Genomic DNA, 19,547 nt, shown 5'->3' with positions numbered 1-19,547 from the left:
TCTTTTTGTATTGCCAAACACATCAAGCTTGTTTTTGACCACCCACCTAGTTCCAATAACTGATCTAACTAAGGGCCGAGGAACCAGCTGCCACACTTTGTGCCTCTCAAATTGATGGAGCTCCTCTTGCATAGTAGCAATCCAGACATCATCTTTTAATGCTTCCTTGATATATTTTCGTCTCAATTTGAGACAAGAAAGCTGATAAAGCAAACATGTTTCTTGCCTTGGATCTAGTTTGAATATCGTAATCCAAAGTAGTGATTACATTTTGAAGAGGATGCGAGCTCTTGTACTTCTAGTTAGACACTTGGGTTTTAGGATGGGAGGTACCAGGTTCCTCAATATGTAACCCATCATTGGCATCGTTAGAAGTATGAATATCACTTCTTTTTTCTGCATTAGGAGTGCCTAATACAACATCAATGTCACGACACCAAATTCCCTCCGTAGGAGGTCGTGATGGCACCTAGTCTCTAAGATTAGGTAAGCCTATCAATGCGGAATAATAATAGATAACTGAAATAAATAAACTACAATTCAAACAATTTTAAATCCCAAAAACCCGGTAGAAATAAGTCACAAGCTTCTAATAATTTATTCTCTATGTCTCTATACATCAGAGTCTAAAGTAAATAAGGAAGACAACATAGTAAGATAGAAGGGGACTCCGGAGTCTGCGGACGCTGACAGATATACCTCAAAGTCTCCTCGTGCAGCTAGTTTACTGATGCCTGGTCTGATAAGATATACCTGGATCTGCACAAAAAGATGTGCTGAAGCGTAGTATGAGTACACCACAACGGTACCTAGTAAGTGCCAAGCATAACCTCGGTAGAGTAGTGACGAGGTCAGGTCAGGCCCTACTGAAAAAACAATAATGGCATGGTAAAATAATTAACAATATAATAAGATAAAATGACAATGGAAATGAGTTAAGTAGTATGTCACCATTTAAGTACACAAAATAATGGCAATCTATATCTCGCAGAAACGAAATAGAATTCTTTTGAATTTTAAGAAAATCACAACAATAATCAAATAAACTGCGGCCATAAATCAATATCCACAAGGACACTCCCGAGGTACTGCCTCGTAGTCCCAAATCATAAATAAATTCACAATAGCTCATTTTCCTTATACCACCGCGGGAGCCTTCATAATTTATTTTGAAGAAAATATTTTTCCCAAAATAGCATCCCGCGTTTTAGCCATCCTTATCACACCGCATGACTTTTAGTTAATTCCCCTACTAGCCACGCGTATCAAGCCACTCTTATCTCACCGCATGCGTTTCAATACCCAGACCTTATACCACCGCATACGTATCAATATCACAATATATCACAATTTGCACCTCAAGTGCCCAAATATTTCAATTTGCCAAAATAAAACAACAACAATATTTTTCCATAATAAAGAGCTCACGACTCATGCCAAAATAATCCAACAATTATATTTTTCCATAATAAAGAGCTCACGGCTCATGCCAAAATAATCCAACAATAATGTTTTTCCACATTAAGGAGCTCACGGCTCCATCACAATGAGCACGAAAATCTCAAAAAATATTCGGGAATAAACAACATAACAAAATAATATTTCAAAATTTTAATACGTTGCTTCAATACCAAATTTAAAATGTCAAATAATTCATATTAATAATATTTAATTTAAAGAAAATCACCTTCAAATAATACACAGAATAAAAGAAACCAAGTTTTAACTAAACAGGTAAAACAATTAGCAGGAAAAGGTCAAGCAAATTTAAAGTATAAACATTTAAATCAATGATGAAGAATATAACAAGGTAAAATTATTTAATGAATATGCAATAGCGATCTACATAATTTAAAGACATAATCTTTCACATTTAGCCCGTGTACAAACTCGTCACCACGTATACACGACTTTCAACGCATTTTAATTTATCACTTCAATACCAATCCTAGGGGATATTTTCCCCACACAAGGTTAGACAAGTCACTTACCTCGACTTACTATGATTTAACAAAGTAGTATACCATTTCCTCGATTTTTCCGACTCCGATCGACTCGAATCTAGTCATAATTAATTCGACATAGTCAACGAAAATTATAGAATCAATTTCGTAAGAAAATACTACATTTTTCAATAAAAATCCGAAATTAACTCAAAAGTTGCCCATGGGGCCCACGTCTCATAATCCGGAAAAAAGTTACGAAATATGAACACCCATTCAACCACGAGTCTAACCACACCAAAATACCTAAATTACTATAACAGTTCGACCCTCAAATCCTCAAATCTATCCAAGAGGGTTTTAAAAATTTCCAACTTAAATCACCAATTAATTGTTAAAAACAGTGATGGATTCGGGTAATCTAACCAAGATTGAGTTAAGAACACTTACCCCGATATTTTCTCCAAAAATCTCTAAAACATCACCTCAATAAGAGCTCCATATCGTTAAAAATGGAAAATGGGATGAAGTCCCATTTTCAGAACTTAAACTTTATGCCTAGGTTTTTCTTCTATGCGATCGCGGCCAAAGGCCCGCGATCGTGAAGAACAAAATAAGGTTGCCTAGAATTAAGATTATGCGATCGTGGATAACTCCACGCGATCGCGAAACACAGCATTCCTAGACCTACGCGATCGCAGACTCATTTACGCGATCGCGAAGGGTTAAGCGCATGGACCAGGTTCTACCTCATTTCCTCTTTGCCAACGCGGTCTATGTCATGCGTTCGCATAACACAACTTGCCAAACCAACGCGATCGCGGACTTGGTCAAGCGATCGCATAACACAAAATTTCAGCTTCCCAATTAACCCTACGCGATCGCATACCTTCTCACGTAATCGCGTAGAAGGAAACCAGAACCTGCAGAAACCAGAACTTCAGCTATCAAGCCAAGTCAAAATATTATCTGTTAGGCATCCGAAACTCACCCGAGTCCCTCGGGACCTCAACCAAATATACCAACAAGTCCTAATACATCATAAAAACTTAGTCAAGTCTTCAAATCACTTCCAACAACACTAAAAAATACGAATCACACATATATTCAAGCCTAATGAACTTCGAAACTTTCAATTTCTACAAACGACGCCGGAACATATCAAATCAAGTCCGATTGACCTCAAATTTTGCACGCAAGTCATAAATGACCTAACGGAGCTATGAAAAATTTCAGAACTGGATTCTGACTCCGATATAAAAAAGTCAACTCCCCGGTCAAACTTCCAAACTTAAATTCCTATTTTAGCCATTTCAAGCCTAATTTAACTACGGACTTCCAAATAAAATTCCGAACACGCTCCTAAGTCCAAAATCACCATACAGAACTGTTGGAATCATCAAAATTCTATTCCGGGGTCGTTTTCTCAAAATGTTGACCGAAGTCAAACTTAGCATTTTAAGGCTAACTTAAGGAACCAAGTGTTACGATTTCAAAGAGAACACTTCCAAATCTCGAACCAACCATCTCCACAAGTCATAAATTTATAAAAGTACATACGGGTAGTTTTATTTTGGGGAATGGGGTTCTAAAAGTAAAAAAGACCGATTGGGTCATTACATTCTCCACCTCTTAAACAAACGTTAGTCCTCGAATGGGTTTAGAATTATACCTGGAGTGGTAAAAAGATGAGGATAACAACTGCGCATATCATGCTCGGTCTCCCAAGTCACCTCCTCGACCGGATGACCCCTCCACTAAACCATCACGGAAGCAATGTTCTTTGACCTCAGCTTTCGAACCTTCCTGTCCAAAATAGGCACTGGTTCCTCACCATAAGATAGATCCTTGTCCGGCTAAACTGAACTAAAGTCTAACACATGAGACAAATCGCCGTGATACTTCCGGAGCATAGAAACATAGAATACCGGATGAACTGCAGAGAGACTAGGTGGTAGTACAAGTCTGTAAGTCACCTCTCCATCTCTTTCAAGAATCTCAAAAGGCCCAATATACCTAGGGCTCAACTTTCCCTTCTTCCCAAACCTCATTACACCCTTCATAGGCGAAACCCGGAGCAGGACCCGCTCACCAACCATTAATGCAACATCACAAACATTCCGATCCGTATAACTCTTCTATCTAGATTGGGCTATATGAAGTCGATCCTTAATCAATTTAACCTTTTCCAAGGCATCCTGAACCAAGTCTGTACCCAATAGCCTTGCTTCGCCTGATTCGAACCAACCCACTAGAGACCGGCATCGCCTACCATACAAGGCCTCATACGGAGCCATCTGAATGCTTGACTGGTAACTGTTATTATAAGCAAACTCCGCAAGTGGTAAGAACTAATCCCAAGCACCCTTAAAATCTATCACACACGTCTGAAACATATCCTCTAATATCTGAATAGTGTGTTCAGACTGCCCGTCCGTCTGAGGGTGAAATGTTGTACTCAACTCTACCCGAGTACCCAACTCTCACAGTACAGCCCTCCAAAACCGTAAGGTAAACTGTGTACCCCTGTCAGAGATGATAGATATCGGTACGCCATGAAGTCTGACAATCTCGCGAATATAGATTCGAGCCAACTGCTCGGAAGAGTAGGTAGTCATCACAGGAACGAAATGAGCTGGCTTGGTAAACCTGTCCACAATCACCCAAACTGCATCAAACATCCGCTAAGTCCGTGGAAGTCCAACAATGAAATCAATAGTGATCCGCTCCCATTTCCATTCTGGAATCTCTAACTGCTCAAGCAATCCACCCGGTCACTGATGCTCATAGTTCAATTGTTGACAATTTAGACACTGAGCTACATACTCCACTATGTCTTTCTTCATCCGCGTCCACCAATAGTGATGCCTCAAGTCCCGATAGATCTTTGCAGCACTCGGATGAATGGAGTACCACGAACTGTGAGCCTCCTAGAGAATCAACTCATGCAAACCATCTACATTAGGCACACATAGCCTGCCCTACATCCGTAATACATCGTCATCTCCAATAGTGACTTCCTTGGCATCACCGTGTTGAACTGTGTCCTTAAGAACAAGCATAAGGGGGTCATCGTACTGACGCTCCCTAATACGATCATACAGAGAAGACTGGGAAACAACAAAAGCCAAAACTCGGCTCGACTCGGATCAGAAACATCCAATCTAAGAAATTGATTGGCCAAGGCCTGAACATCCAAGGCTAAAGGCCTCTCTGCTATCGGTAAATATGCTAAGCTGCCCAAACTTTACGCCTTATGACTCAAAGCATCGGCCACTACATTAGCCTTCTCGGGATGATAGAGAATGGTTATATCATAATCCTTAAGCAACTCCAAACATCTCCGCCGCCGCAAATTAAGATCCTTTTGTTTAAACAGATGTTTTACACGCCGGTGATCGGTGTAGACCTCACAATGGACACCGTACAAATAATGCCGCCAAATCATCAAGGCATGAACATTAGCTGCTAACTCAAGGTCATGGACCGGATATACCCTATGTCTAAAAATATTAACTAGGGAATGGAGACCCTATGTTGGAAAGGAGAACATAGAGTTGAGACCCTATGTCTAAAATAACATCAACTAGGGAGTGGAGACACTATGTTGTAACGGAGATTAGGGAGTGGAGACCCTATATCTAAAATAAAATGAACAAGGGAGTGGAGACCCGATGTTGGAAAAGAGATTAGGGAGTGGAGACCCTATGTCTAAAAATAAAATTAACTAGGAAGTGGAGACCCTTTGTTTGAAAAGAAGACTAGGGAGTGGAGACCCTATGTCTAAAAATATCAACTAGGGAGTGGAGACCCGATGTCTAAAACAACAAGTAGGGAGAATAGCCCCTATGTATAAAATAACATCAACTTGGGAGTGGAGACCTATGTTGGAAAAAAGACAAGGGAGTGGAGGCCATATGTATAAAATAACTTCAACTAGGGAATGGAGACCCTATGTCTAAAATAACATCAACTAGGGTGTGGAGACCCTATGTTGGAAAAGAGACTAGGGAATGGAGACCCTATATCCAAAATAACATCAACTAAGGAGTGGAGACCATAGGTCTAAAATAAAATCCACTAGGGAGTGGAGACAATATGTTGGAAAAGAGACTAGGGAGTGGAGACCCTATGTCTAAAAATAAAATCAATTAGGGAGTGGACACACTATGTTGGAAAAGAGACTAGGGAGTGGACACCCTATGTCTAATAATAAAATCAATTAGAGAGTGGAGACCCTATGTTGGAAAAACAAACTAGGGAGTGGATACCCTATGTCTAAAAATATTAACTAGGGAGTAGAGATCCTATGTTGGAAAGGAGAACATGGAGTGGAGACCCTGTGTCTAAAATAACATCAACTAGGGAGTGGAGACTCTATGTTGTAAAGGAGATTAGGGAGTGGAGACCCTATGTCTAAAATAACATCAACTAGGGAGTAGAGACCCTATGTTGGAAAGAGGACTAAGGAGTGGAGACCTTACGTATAAAATAAACATCAACTTGGGAGTGGAGACTCTATGTTGGAAAAGAGACTAGGGAGTGGAGACCCTATGTCTAAAATAACATGAACTAAGGAATAGAGACCCTATGTTGGAAAGGGGACTAGGGAGAGGAGACTTTCTGTCCAAAATAAATATCAACTAGGGAGTAAAGACCCTATGTGTAAAACAACAACTAGGGAGAGGAGACCCTATGTTGGAAAAGCAGACTAGGGACTGGAGACCCTATGTTGGAAAAGAGACTAGGGAGTGAAGACCCTATGTCTAAAATAAACATCAACTAGAGAGTTGTCACGCCCCGAACCTAGGAGCGAGACAAGAACCCGGTGCCTCACCTAACCTGTCGTACCAAATTGCGACTAAGGGACTCTGAACACATAATGTCATACTTTGGCCATGGGGCCACTTTGCAAGACAATTTGTGAAGCAAAATATAAAACTGAATGGAAACTAGCGCTAACTAAATATCAATATAAAGCTAGGCCGACAAGGCCGTCATAGCTACTACAGCTGACAAACCACCAATTTATACAAACCCAACATACTGCACTAACCAACAGGATATGCCTACAAGCCTCTACTGATAGATGTACTGTGATCGGAACAGGGCCCCGACCTACCCATAACATATATACAGATATACATAAGATGTACACAAAACTCTAGACCTGGCAACTCCGAAAGACGTGGAGCTTACCGATCAGGCGGAACTCGGGAAACACCTACTGAGGAGGTCTACCCGTCTGTCTGTCTGAACCTGCACGCATGAAATGCAGCGCCCCCAAAAAAGGGACGTCAGTACGAAATAATGTACCGAGTATGTAAGGCAATAAAATAACTGAAATCTGAAACTGAACTGATAATATGATAACTGAAATTAACTGGGAGTCAAAGATGATCTGGAGATATACTTACCTGCTGATACTGACTCAACTCCTTCAATATAGTAAGTAAAATAATTGTACGGCCTTATAAGGCTCGGTATATATAACTGCTCTGCCATAGTAGGCTCGCTCATAGGCGCTCGGCCATACTAGGCTATGTATCTCGACCATGCTGGGCTCGCTCATAGGCGCTCGGCCACAGTAGGCTCGGTATATAACTTTCCATCTGATCAGAGGTTGCCCAATAGGGGCCTGCCCATCGATTATAGCTCGATGGTAATGAAAATACTGTAATACTGTATATATAGGCTTGCTGCTCTCTTGACTGAAAGAAGACAATACTAAAATTGAATATAGAGTCTCGATAAGGAATAATATTGTAACTTATGAGACTAGAATAGTGTGAATAAATTCATGAATACGAACTTCTCTTTATGTCTCATTATTAACACATGTAGCTACGAGATCATGCCAAAATGAAGGAAGGCTTAGACTTAACATACCTTATCACAGTCTTTCCAATCACCAAGTTGAACTCACCTCTTCGCACCTTAATCTACAAGAATGATAATAATACTACCGTTAAGTTACGAAAGGTACAACTATGGCACAACGAACGACAAACCTATTTTGTATTAAAACGGGCAGCATCTCCCCTATAATATGCCCTTCCTCCAAATTCAAGATAACACCAACAATACAAGAACAGAACAATAACAACATATATACATCATTTTCCAGCCATATATACACCATCAAATACTACAAAACAGCCCAACACACCCCAATCTCTTCGTACACAAAACGACCACCGTAGTAGTGTCAAACGACCCGAAAATGTTATGACGAACGACCAGCCAACCACCCTACATTTATATGGTGTTTATAAACCCCCTTCCTCCTCCAAAACTCCACAAAATAGTAGTAAAACACGCAGCCCAACAGCAACACAAAACAGTCCACAAAACAGTCCGCTACAAGTGAATAACTCGAACTCACGGCTTCCGATCACCGTCCCGTGAGTTCTTACAAGTATAGAACGACTTACCATGAATTTACAGCAGAAAAAATGGATGAAAGAGAGCAGTAAACTCACCTTATTTGTTGGATAACTCAGCTCCTATCTTGGTTCTTCAAACTCTAAGTTTTACCTCCAATTGGAACTTGAAAGGGAGAGAAAATCAATTAGGGTTTGTGGGAAATTTTTGGGAGGATTCTTTGCAGAGCTTATGTCTGGTTATTATGCTCTATTTTAAGTCTAATATATGAAGAAAATAGGCCCTTAAAAGGCCTCTTTGGACGACCCTAAATGGCCCATTTTTGGGCTTTCATTTAAGCAAGTAGGTGACACACCTACTTGTCACCTAGCAGCTTGCGCAGTATCGCAAAAATGCACATATCGCTGTACTCCAATGTCGTATTGACAAATGGTTTAATGCATTGGCACAATGGACTCATAGATCTTTAATTTGATAGGTGGAACACCCTATAACTCTAAGTATATTGGGAGCAAATCGCAGTTACAGTTGACCCAAAGTTTCAGTAAAACTTATGAATGTAACTTGTGATGACTTTCATCGACTTTTGTTCCACAACTCGCTTGACATCAAAACATAACACACGGATGTCATACAAATAATATAAATCATAACATAATCTCCTTATCATGTTAATCACCCTAGTCTCACCCCAAAGGTACATGTTATAACATTTCCAACTTGTCGACTTTCGATGAAACATTGTTTTATTTAATTGCTTTAGCTTCTGAACTGTCCAACCCTCTTTGTACTTGTTGTTCATGATCTTCAATATTTGTAACCTCAGAGGTAACATGATTAACTTACTTTATATACTTTTAAATATTATCTCATTTTTGGTCCTACATTAGTTTGCTTACGACGTATTTTTACGTACGAAAATATAGGGTGTAACATCACTCCCCCCTTGGGAACATTCGTCCTCGAATGTTTACTCTTGGGGACTTTGGAAACTTTTTCCAGAGTATCCTTCGTACACTAGGTTAGAACCAACATGCACGTAGCCAGAAACATACTATGCATGCCACACATGGCCAATCTTTATAAATAGCAGCAATTTGCCTCACCGACCGTAAATCATAAATATTGAAAGTGAAAAATAAAAGCTTACCTGATGACCTGCTAGCCTACATAGAGCTATGTTGTAGCGTCCCATCTCGAACCATATCTTCAGTTTGAAATAGGTGGGGGTATTTAGACTTCATTTCTTCCTCCGATTCCCACGTCATCTCTTCTACATTCTTGCTCCTCCATAAAACCTTTACGGAAGCTACCTCCTTATTTCGTAGATTGCGGATTTGTCGGTCTAGGATGGCAACTGGAATTTCCTCGTATGACAAGTCCTCTGTAATCTGTACATCATCCGTGGGCACCACTCGGGTAGGATCGCCAATGCACTTCCGTAGCATAGATACGTGAAAAACCGGATGGACAGACTCCAATTCTGAGGGCAACTCTAACTCATAAGCTACTTGGCCCACTCTCTGAATGATCCTATAAGGCCCAATATACCGTGGGCTAAGCTTTCCTTTCTTGCCAAACCTCATCACGCCCTTCATAGGTGATACCTTTAAGAATACCCAGTCATTAATCCTGAACTCTAAGTCTCATCGCCGCACGTCAGAATATGACTTCTGACGACTCTGAGCTGTCAACAGTCGCTCCCGGATAACCTTTACTTTCTCTATGGCCTGCTGAACCAGGTCTGGCCCATGTAACCCAGATTCTCCAACATCAAACCACCCTATAGGAGATCTGCACTTACGCCCATACAAAGCCTCGTACGGAGCCATCTGGATACTGGAGTGGTAACTGTTATTATATGCAAACTCGATAAGAGGTAGATGTTCATCCCAACTTCTTTTAAAATCCAACACACATACTCGTAACATATCCTCGAGCGTCTGAATTGTGCGCTCGGCTTGTCCATCAGTCTGTGGATGAAAAGCTGTGCTGAGATTCACCTGAGTCCCTAGACCTCTCTGAAATGACCTCCAAAAATGTGCTGTAAACTGAGCCCCACGGTCAGATATAATAGAAACTGGTACTCCGTGTAGCCGCACTATCTCCTTAATATATAACTTTGCATAATCTTCTGCTGTATATGTAGATCTGACCGGTAGGAAGTGAGCTGATTTCGTGAGCCTATCGACTATCACCCATATGGAATCGAACTTACGATTAGAACGAGGTAAACCCGTGATAAAGTCCATGTTTATCGCCTCCCATTTCCATGTCGGGATCTCTATAGTCTGCATTAGCCCTCCAGGCTTCTGGTGCTCTATCTTCACTTGCTGGCAACTAGTACATTGGGCGACAAACTCAGCAATGTTCTTCTTCATATCATTCCACCAGTACACATCCTTAATGTCATGATACATCTTCGTCGACCCAGGATGGATGGAATACCATGAATAATGTGCCTCTGACATAATCCTGTCTCGTAGCCCTGCTACATCTGGAACACACAAACGACCCCTATATCTGAGAACCCCATCTCCCTTTAGCTCTAACAGTGGCTTCTTCTGCTGCGGAACTCGCTCTCTCAGCTCGACCAACTCTGGGTCCTCGTACTGCCTTTCCTTGACTTCCGCTATGAGGGATGATTTTGTAGTGTTTTGGATTACAACTCCACTATCCTCAGAATCTACTAACCGAACCCCCAACGAAGCCAATTGATGAATCTCTCTAGCTAATTGTCTCTTCTTGGGCTCTACATGTGCTAAGCTACCCATAGATCGGCGACTTAAGGCATCTGCTACAACATTAGCTTTCCCTGGATGGTAGAGAATGTTAACATCGTAATCTTTCAATAACTCAAGCCATCTCCTCTGTCACAAATTCAACTCTTTCTGCTTGAAAATATATTGTAGGCTTTTATGATCAGTAAATACATCAATATGAACACCATATAAATAATGCCGCCATATCTTAAGTGCATGGACAACCGCAACTAACTCGAGGTCGTGGGTCGGATAATTCCTCTCATACTTCCTCAACTGCCTTGAAGCATACGCAATTACAATCCCATGTTGCATCAGGACACATCCTAACCCGACACCTGATGCATCACAATACACGACATAACCCTCTAGACCCTCTGGAAGTGTTAGAACTGGAGCTGAGGTCAACCTGTTCTTAAGCTCTTGGAAACTCCGCTCACAAGCCTCTGTCCATTGAAACTTAGTTTCCTTCTGTGTCAACTTCGTCAATGGTGCCGAAAGGGAAGAAAAACCCTCTACGAACCTCCGATAGTATCCTGCTAAGCCTAGAAAGCTACGAACCTCTGTCGGAGTGGTAGGTCTAGGCCAAGATTTCACGGCCTCAATCTTCTGAGTGTCCACCTTTATCCCTTCATCTGATACAATATGCCCCAAGAATGCTACAGACTTCAACCAGAACTCACATTTAGAAAACTTAGCATACAACTTACGATCACGGAGGGTTTGGAGTACCGCTCGCAGGTGGTCCGCATGCTCATCCTCTGAACGGGAATAAACCAGAATATCATCAATAAATACTATCACGAACAGATCTAAAAATGGTCGGAATAGGCTATTCATCAAGTCCATAAATACAGCGGGTGCATTAGTCAACCCGAAGGACATGACAAGGAACTCGAAGTGGCCATATCGGGTCCTGAAGGCTGTCTTCGGAATATCTTTTTCCCGAACTCTGACTTGGTGGTACCCCGACCTCAAATCTATCTTTGAAAAGCATCTAGCCCCCTGCAACTGATCAAACAAGTCATCGATCCTTGGAAGTGGATACTTATTCTTAATAGTTACCTTGTTCAGCTGCCTATAATCAATACACATCCTCAGCGAGCCGTCTTTCTTCCGCACAAATAGTACTGGTGCACCCCAAGGTGAGGTACTGGGCCTAATGTAACCTTTCTCCATCAAATCTTTTAACTGATCCTTCAACTCCTTCAATTCGGCAGGTGCCATTTTATACGGAGGGACGGATATTGGTTGAGTTCCTAGAAGCAAATTGATGCTAAAATCAATCTCTCGCTCTGGAAGAATACCTGGAAGCTCATCTGGAAAGACATTTGCATACTCTTTGACTATGGGAATAGACTGAAGTGTAGGTATCTCAGCATCTGCATCTCTAACTCGCACAATATGATAAATGCACCCTTTTGCGATCATTTTCTTCGCCTTCATATAGGAAATAAACCTACCTCTGGGTGTTGGTGTATTACCTACCCATTCAAGGACTGGCTCACCCGGAAAAATAAAATTTGGCTGCCTTTGCTCGGCAATCAACTGTGGCATAGCAAGCTGCCAACCAGTCCATGCCCATCATAGCATCAAAATCCATCATCTCTAGCTCAACTAGGTCAGCTGAGGTCTGACGACTACAAATTGTCACCGTACAACCTCGGTAAACCCGTCTAGCAATAATTGATTCTCCGACCGGTGTAGATACCGCAAAAGGATCACTTAGTATTTCAGGCACTATACCAAACTTCCTCGCGAAAAATGGGGTAATATACGATAAAGTAGATCCTGGGTCTATCAAAGCATAAGCATCGTTAGAGCAAATGGTTAATATACCTGTCACAACGTCTGGTGAAGACTCCTGGTCCTGTCGACCCGCTAAAGCATAGATACGTTTCTGATTACCACCTGAACTGGAACCTCTACCTCTACCTCGACCTCTACCAGCCGAAGATTGAGACTCGCGCCTTGAAGGATGCACGGACATAGATGATCCTCTTGCTGAACTCGCTGGTTGTGCCATTCCCCCCGGATCTCTATTTGGGCAATCTCGCATCATATGCCCCGGACGCCCACATATATAACAAGCATCAGAACCTGCTCGGCATTGGCCCAAGTGTCCTCTACCACAGATATCACACCGTGGAGGAAATGACCATGTCTGCGCAGATCCTCGATGTCGCTACAAACCCGATACCCGTGAGCTCTCACCTGGTCCTGACTAAGTATATCGGTCATACCTGTAACCCTGTAACCGAGGTAGCGGAGTCCTAGGTGGCCGTACGAAGTACTAGGTCCTATAACTACCCTGAGATTGCTCCTGAGACCTGGGAAATCTCATCCTCTTACGTTGCCCTTGCTCAGCCCTCTCTGTACCGTGCTGCCAACGTCTGCCCCTTTCTATATTCTGGGCGAATGCCTGAATCTTGGAGATATCCATACTATCCTGCAATGCAGTGGTGGCACATGCCTCGGTTAACTCTGGGGCTACCCCTGCTATAAACCTGTGAATCTTGTCCCGCATAGTAGAAACTATGGATGGTGCATATCTGGCCAATGAGTCAAAACGGAGACTATACTCTTGAACACTCATATTACCCTGCTTGAGGGCTAGAAACTGATCGACTCGAGCCTCACGTTCCCTGGACCTCTCCCATCCTTCATACCAAAGGATGGCTATATCTCGAAGTTGAAAAGCTGCTAGCTCAACTGCCTCTTTCTCCGTGGCATGCATAACACGAAAGATCCTGTAAAGCTGATCTATGAAATCCTGCGGGTCCTCCCTCTGATCTGTCCCCATGAACTCTGGGGGACTCAAAGCAATAAACTCTCGGACCCTTGAACTCCCAGACCCCTCAGAAGTTCCTGCACTAGCTGATGCCCTAGCATGTTGCTGGGTAGCTACCAACTGTGTCAACAAATGCACCGCACTCCTTAAGTCCTGATCTGATGGAAGTGGAGGGGGAACTGGATGTGCGGTTTCCCTAGGAATCTCCGTAGTTAGTGGAGGAGCCGGTAATGGCTGAGTAGGGGTCTTCCCTAGAGCCTCAGAATGGGCCCCATCTACTGGGGGTACCATGCTGGTCCCCTCACCTACTACTGTATCTATCCTCTGGCTAGCCGTAGTCTTCCTAGTCACCGTCATATGTGCATGCAAATACCAACACATAAGTTTAATTCAAATTTCCTATAACTCAGTTCTATAGCACGATTTAGATTTCAAAGATGTGTAACCAACTCCTAAATGCCTGGTAGTTCCTTGCTTATATAATGTGGTGCACAACACATCTATAAACAAGACCCTACTAGACACGTCTTGTAGACTCCCTAGGATAGAACTGCTCTGATACCAAGTTTGTCACGCCCCGAACCTAGGAGCCAGACAAGCACCCGGTGCCTCACCTAACCTAGCGTACCAAATTGCGACTAAGTGACTCTGAACACATAATGTCATACTTTGGCCATGGGGCCACTTTGCAAGACAATTTGCGAAGCAAAATATAAAACTGAATGGAAACTAGCGCTAACTAAATATCAATATAAAGCTAGGCCGACAAGGACGTCATAGCTACTACAGCTGACAAACCACCAATTTATACAAACCCAACATACTGCACTAACCAACAGGATATTCCTACAAGCCTCTACTGATAGATGTACTGTGATTGGAACAGGGCCCCGACCTACCCATAACATATATACAGATATACATAAGATGTACACAAAACTCTAGACCTGGCAACTCCGAAAGACGTGGAGCTTACCGATCAGGCAGAACTCGGGAAATACCTACTGAGGAGGTCTACCCGTTGGTCTGTGTGAACCTGCACGCATGAAATGCAGCGCCCCCAAAAAAGGGACGTCAGTACGAAATAATGTACCAAGTATGTAAGGCAATAAAATAACTGAAATCTGAAACTGAACTGATAATATGATAATTGAAATTAACTGGTAGTCAAAGATGATCTGGAGATATACTTACCTGCTGATACTGACTCAACTCCTTCAATATAGTAAGTAAAATAATTGTACGGCCTTATAAGGCTCGGTATATATAACTGCTCTGCCATAGTAGTCTCGCTCATAGGCGCTCGGCCATACTAGGCTATGTATCTTGACCATGCTGGGCTAGCTCATAGGCGCTCGGCCACAGTAGGCTCGGTATATAACTTTCCATCTGATCAGAGGTTGCCCAATAGGGGCCTGCCCATCGATTATAGCTCGATGATGGTGAAAATCGTGTAATACTGTATATATATATATATAGACCCTCTGCTCTCTTGACTGAATAAAGACAAAACTAAACTGAATTTGAAGTCTCGATAAGGAATAATATTGTAACTTATGAGATTAGAATAATGTGAATAAATTCATGAATACGAACTTCTCTTTATGTCTCATTATTAACACATGTAGCTACGAGATCATGCCAAAATGAAGGAAGGCTTAGACTTAACATACCTTATCACAATCTTTCCAATCACCAAGTTGAACTCACCTCTTCGCACCTTAATCTACAAGAATGATAATAATACTATCGTTAAGTTACGAAAGGTACAACTATCGCACAACGAACGACAAACCTATTTTGTATTTAAACGGGCAGCATCTCCCCTATAATATGCCCTTCCTCCAAATTCAAGATAACACCAACAATACAAGAACAGAACAATAACAACATATATACATCATTTTCCAGCCCTATATACACCATCAAATACTACAAAACAGCCCAACACACCCCAATCTCTTCATACACAAAACGACCACCGTAGTAGTGTCAAACGACCCGAAAATGTTATGACGAACGACCAGCCAACCACCCTACATTTATATGGTGTTTATAAACCCCTTTAATCCTCCAAAACTCCACAAAATAGTAGTAAAACGCGCAGCCCAACAGCAACACAAAACAGTCCACAAAACAGTCCGCTACAAGTGAATAACTCGAACTCACGGCTTCCGATCACCGTCCCGTGAGTTCTTACAAGTATAGAACGACTTACCATGAATTTACAGAAAAATAATGGATGAAAGAGAGCAGTAAACTCATCTTATTTGTTGGATAACTCAGCTCCTATATTGGTTCTTCAAACTCTAAGTTTTACCTCCAATTGGAACTTGAAAAGGAGAGAAAATCAATTAGGGTTTGTGGGAAATTTTTGGGAGGATTCTTTGCAGAGCTTATGTCTGGTTATTATGCTCTATTTTAAGTCTAATATATGAAGAAAATAGGGCCTTAAAAGGCCTCTTTGGACGAACCTAAATGGCCCATTTTTGGGCTTTCATTTAAGCAAGTAGGCGACACACCTACTTGTGACCTAGTAGCTTGCGCAGTATCGCAAAAATGCACATATCTCTATACTCCGATGTCGTATTGAAAAATGGTTTAATGCGTTGGAAAATAGACTCATAGATCTTTAATTTGATAGTGGAACACCCCATAAATCTAAGTATATTGGGACAAAATCGCAGTTACATTTGACCCAAAGTTTCAGTAAAGCTTATGAATGTAACTTGTGATGACTTTCATCGACTTTTGTTCCACAACTCACTTGACATCAAAAGATAACACACGGATGTCATACAAATAATACAAATCATAACATAATCTCCTTATCATGTTAATCACCCTAGTCTCACCCCAAAGGTACATGTTATAATATTTCCAACTTGTCGACTCTCGATGAAACATTGTTTTATTTAATTGCTTTAGCTTTTGAACTGTCCAACCCTCTTTGTACTTGTTGTTCATGATCTTCAATATTTGTAACCTCAAAGGTAACATTATTAACTTACTTTATATACTTTTAAATATTATCTCATTTTTGGTCCTACATTAGTTTGCTTACGACGCATTTTTACGTACGGAAATATAGGGTGTAACAAGAGTGGAGACCCTATATAAAAAATAATAGCAACTAAGGTGTGGAGGCCCTATGTTGGAAATGAGACTAGGGAATGGAGAACCCTTGTCTAAACTAAAATCAACGAGGGAGTGGAGACCCGATGTTGGAAAAGAGATTAGGGAATGGAGACCCTATGTCTAAAAATAAAATTAACTAGGAAGTGGAGACCCTATGTCTAAAAATATCAACTAGGGAGTGGAGACCCGATGTCTATAACAACAAGTAGGGAGAGGAGGCCCTATGTATAAAATAACATCAACTAGGGAGTGGAGACCTATGTTGAAAAATAGACAAGGGAGTGGAGGCCATATGTATAAAATAACATCAACTAGGGAATGGAGAACCTATGTTGGAAAAGAGACTAGGAAGTGGATACCCTATGTCTAAAATAACATCAATTAGGTCGTGGAGACCCTATGTTAGATAAGAGACTAGGTCGTGGAGACCCTATATTGGAAAAGAGACCAAGGAGTGGAGGCCCTATTTATAAAATATCATCAACTAGGGAGTGGAGACCCTATGTTGGAAAAGGGATTAGGGAGTGGAGGCCCTATTTATAAAATAACATCAACTAGGGAATGAAGACCCTATGTTAGAAAAGAGACTAGGGAGTGGAGACCATATATCTAAAATAAGATCAACTAGGGAGTGGAGACACTATGTTGGAAAAGAGACTAGGGCGTGGAGACCCTATATCCAAAATAATATCAATTAGGGAGTAGAGCCCCTTTGTTGTAAAGGATACTATGTAGTGGAGACCCTATGTCTAAAATAAAATCCACTAGGGAGTGGAGACCCTATGTTTAAAAATAAAATCAACAAGAGAGTGGAGACCCTATGTTGTAAAAGAAGACTAGGGAGTGGAGACCCTATGTCCAAAAACATCAACTAGGGAGTGGAGACCCTGTGTCTAAAAGAGCATCAACAAGGGAGTGGAGAACCTATGTTGATAAGGAGACTAGGTAGTGGATACCCTATGTCTAAAATAACATCAACTATGGAGTAGAGACCCTATGTTGGAAAGGGTACTAGGGAGTGTAGACCCTATGTTTAAAATAAATGCCAACTAGGGAGTAAAGACCCTATGTTGGAAAAGAGACTAGGGATTGGAGACCCTATGTCTAAAATAAACATCAACTAGGAAGAGGAGACCCTATGTTGGAAAAGCAGACCAGGGAGTGGATACCCTATGTCTAAAAATATCAACTAGGGAGTGGAGACCCTATGTTGGAAAGGAGAACATGGAGTGGAGACCCTGTGTCTAAAATAACATCAATTAGGGAATGGAGACCCTATGTTAGATAAGAGACTAGGTCGTGGAGACCCTATATTGGAAAAGAGACTAGGTAGTGGAGGCCCTATTTATAAAATACCATCAACTAGGGAGTGGAGACCCTATGTTGGAAAAGTGATTAGGGAGTGGAGGCCCTATTAATAAAATAACATCAACTTGGGAATGGAGACCCTATGTTGGAAAAGAGACTAGGGAGTGGAGACCATATATCTAAAATAAGATCAACTAGGGAGTGGAGACACTATGTTGGAAAAGAGACTAGGGCGTGGAGACCATATATCCAAAATAATATCAATTAGGGAGTAGAGCCCCTTAGTTGTAAAGGAGACTAGGTAGTGGAGATCCTATGTCTAAAATCAAATCCACTAGGGAGTGGAAACCCTATGTTGGAAAAGAGACTAGGGAGTGGAGACCCTATGTTTAAAAATAAAATCAACAATAGAGTGGAGACCCTATGTTGGAAAAGAAGACTAGGGAGTGGAGACCCTATGTCTAAAATAAACATCAACTAGGAAGAGGAGACCCTATGTTGGAAAAGTAGACCAGGGAGTGGATACCCTATGTCTAAAAATATCAACTAGGGAGTGGAGACCCTATGTTGGAAAGGAGAACATGGAGTGGAGACCCTGTGTCTAAAATAACATCAATTAGGGAGTGGAAACCCTATGTTAGATAGGAGACTAGGTCGTGGAGACCCTATATTGGAAAAGGGACTAGGGAGTGGAGGCCCTATTTATAAAATATCATCAACTAGGGAGTGGAGACCTTATGTTGGAAAAGGGATTAGGGAGTGGAGGCCCTATTTATAAAATAACATCAACTAGGGAATGGAGACCCTATGTTGGAAAAGAGACTAGGGAGCGGAGTCCATATATCTAAAATAAGATCAACTAGGGAGTGGAGACATTATGTTGGAAAAGAGACTAGGGCGTGGAGACCCTATATCCAAAATAATATCAATTAGGGAGTAGAGCCCCTTTGTTGTAAAGGAGACTAGGTAGTGGAGACCCTATGTCTAAAATAAAATCCACTAGGGAGTGGAGAACCTATGTTGGAAAAGAGACTAGGGAGTGGAGACCCTATGTTTAAAATTAAAATCAACAATAGAGTGGAGACCCTATGTTGCAAAAGAAGACTAGGGAGTGGAGACCCTATGTCCAAAAACATCAACTAGGGAGTGGAGACCCTGTGTCTAAAATAGCATCAACAAGGGAGTGGAGAACCTATGTTGATAAGGAGACTAGGTAGTGGA

This window comes from Nicotiana tomentosiformis, unplaced genomic scaffold (assembly GCF_000390325.3).
Source record: "Nicotiana tomentosiformis unplaced genomic scaffold, ASM39032v3 Un00060, whole genome shotgun sequence".
Classification (NCBI taxonomy): Eukaryota; Viridiplantae; Streptophyta; class Magnoliopsida; order Solanales; family Solanaceae; genus Nicotiana; species Nicotiana tomentosiformis.
This window is presented reverse-complemented; position numbering follows the sequence as displayed.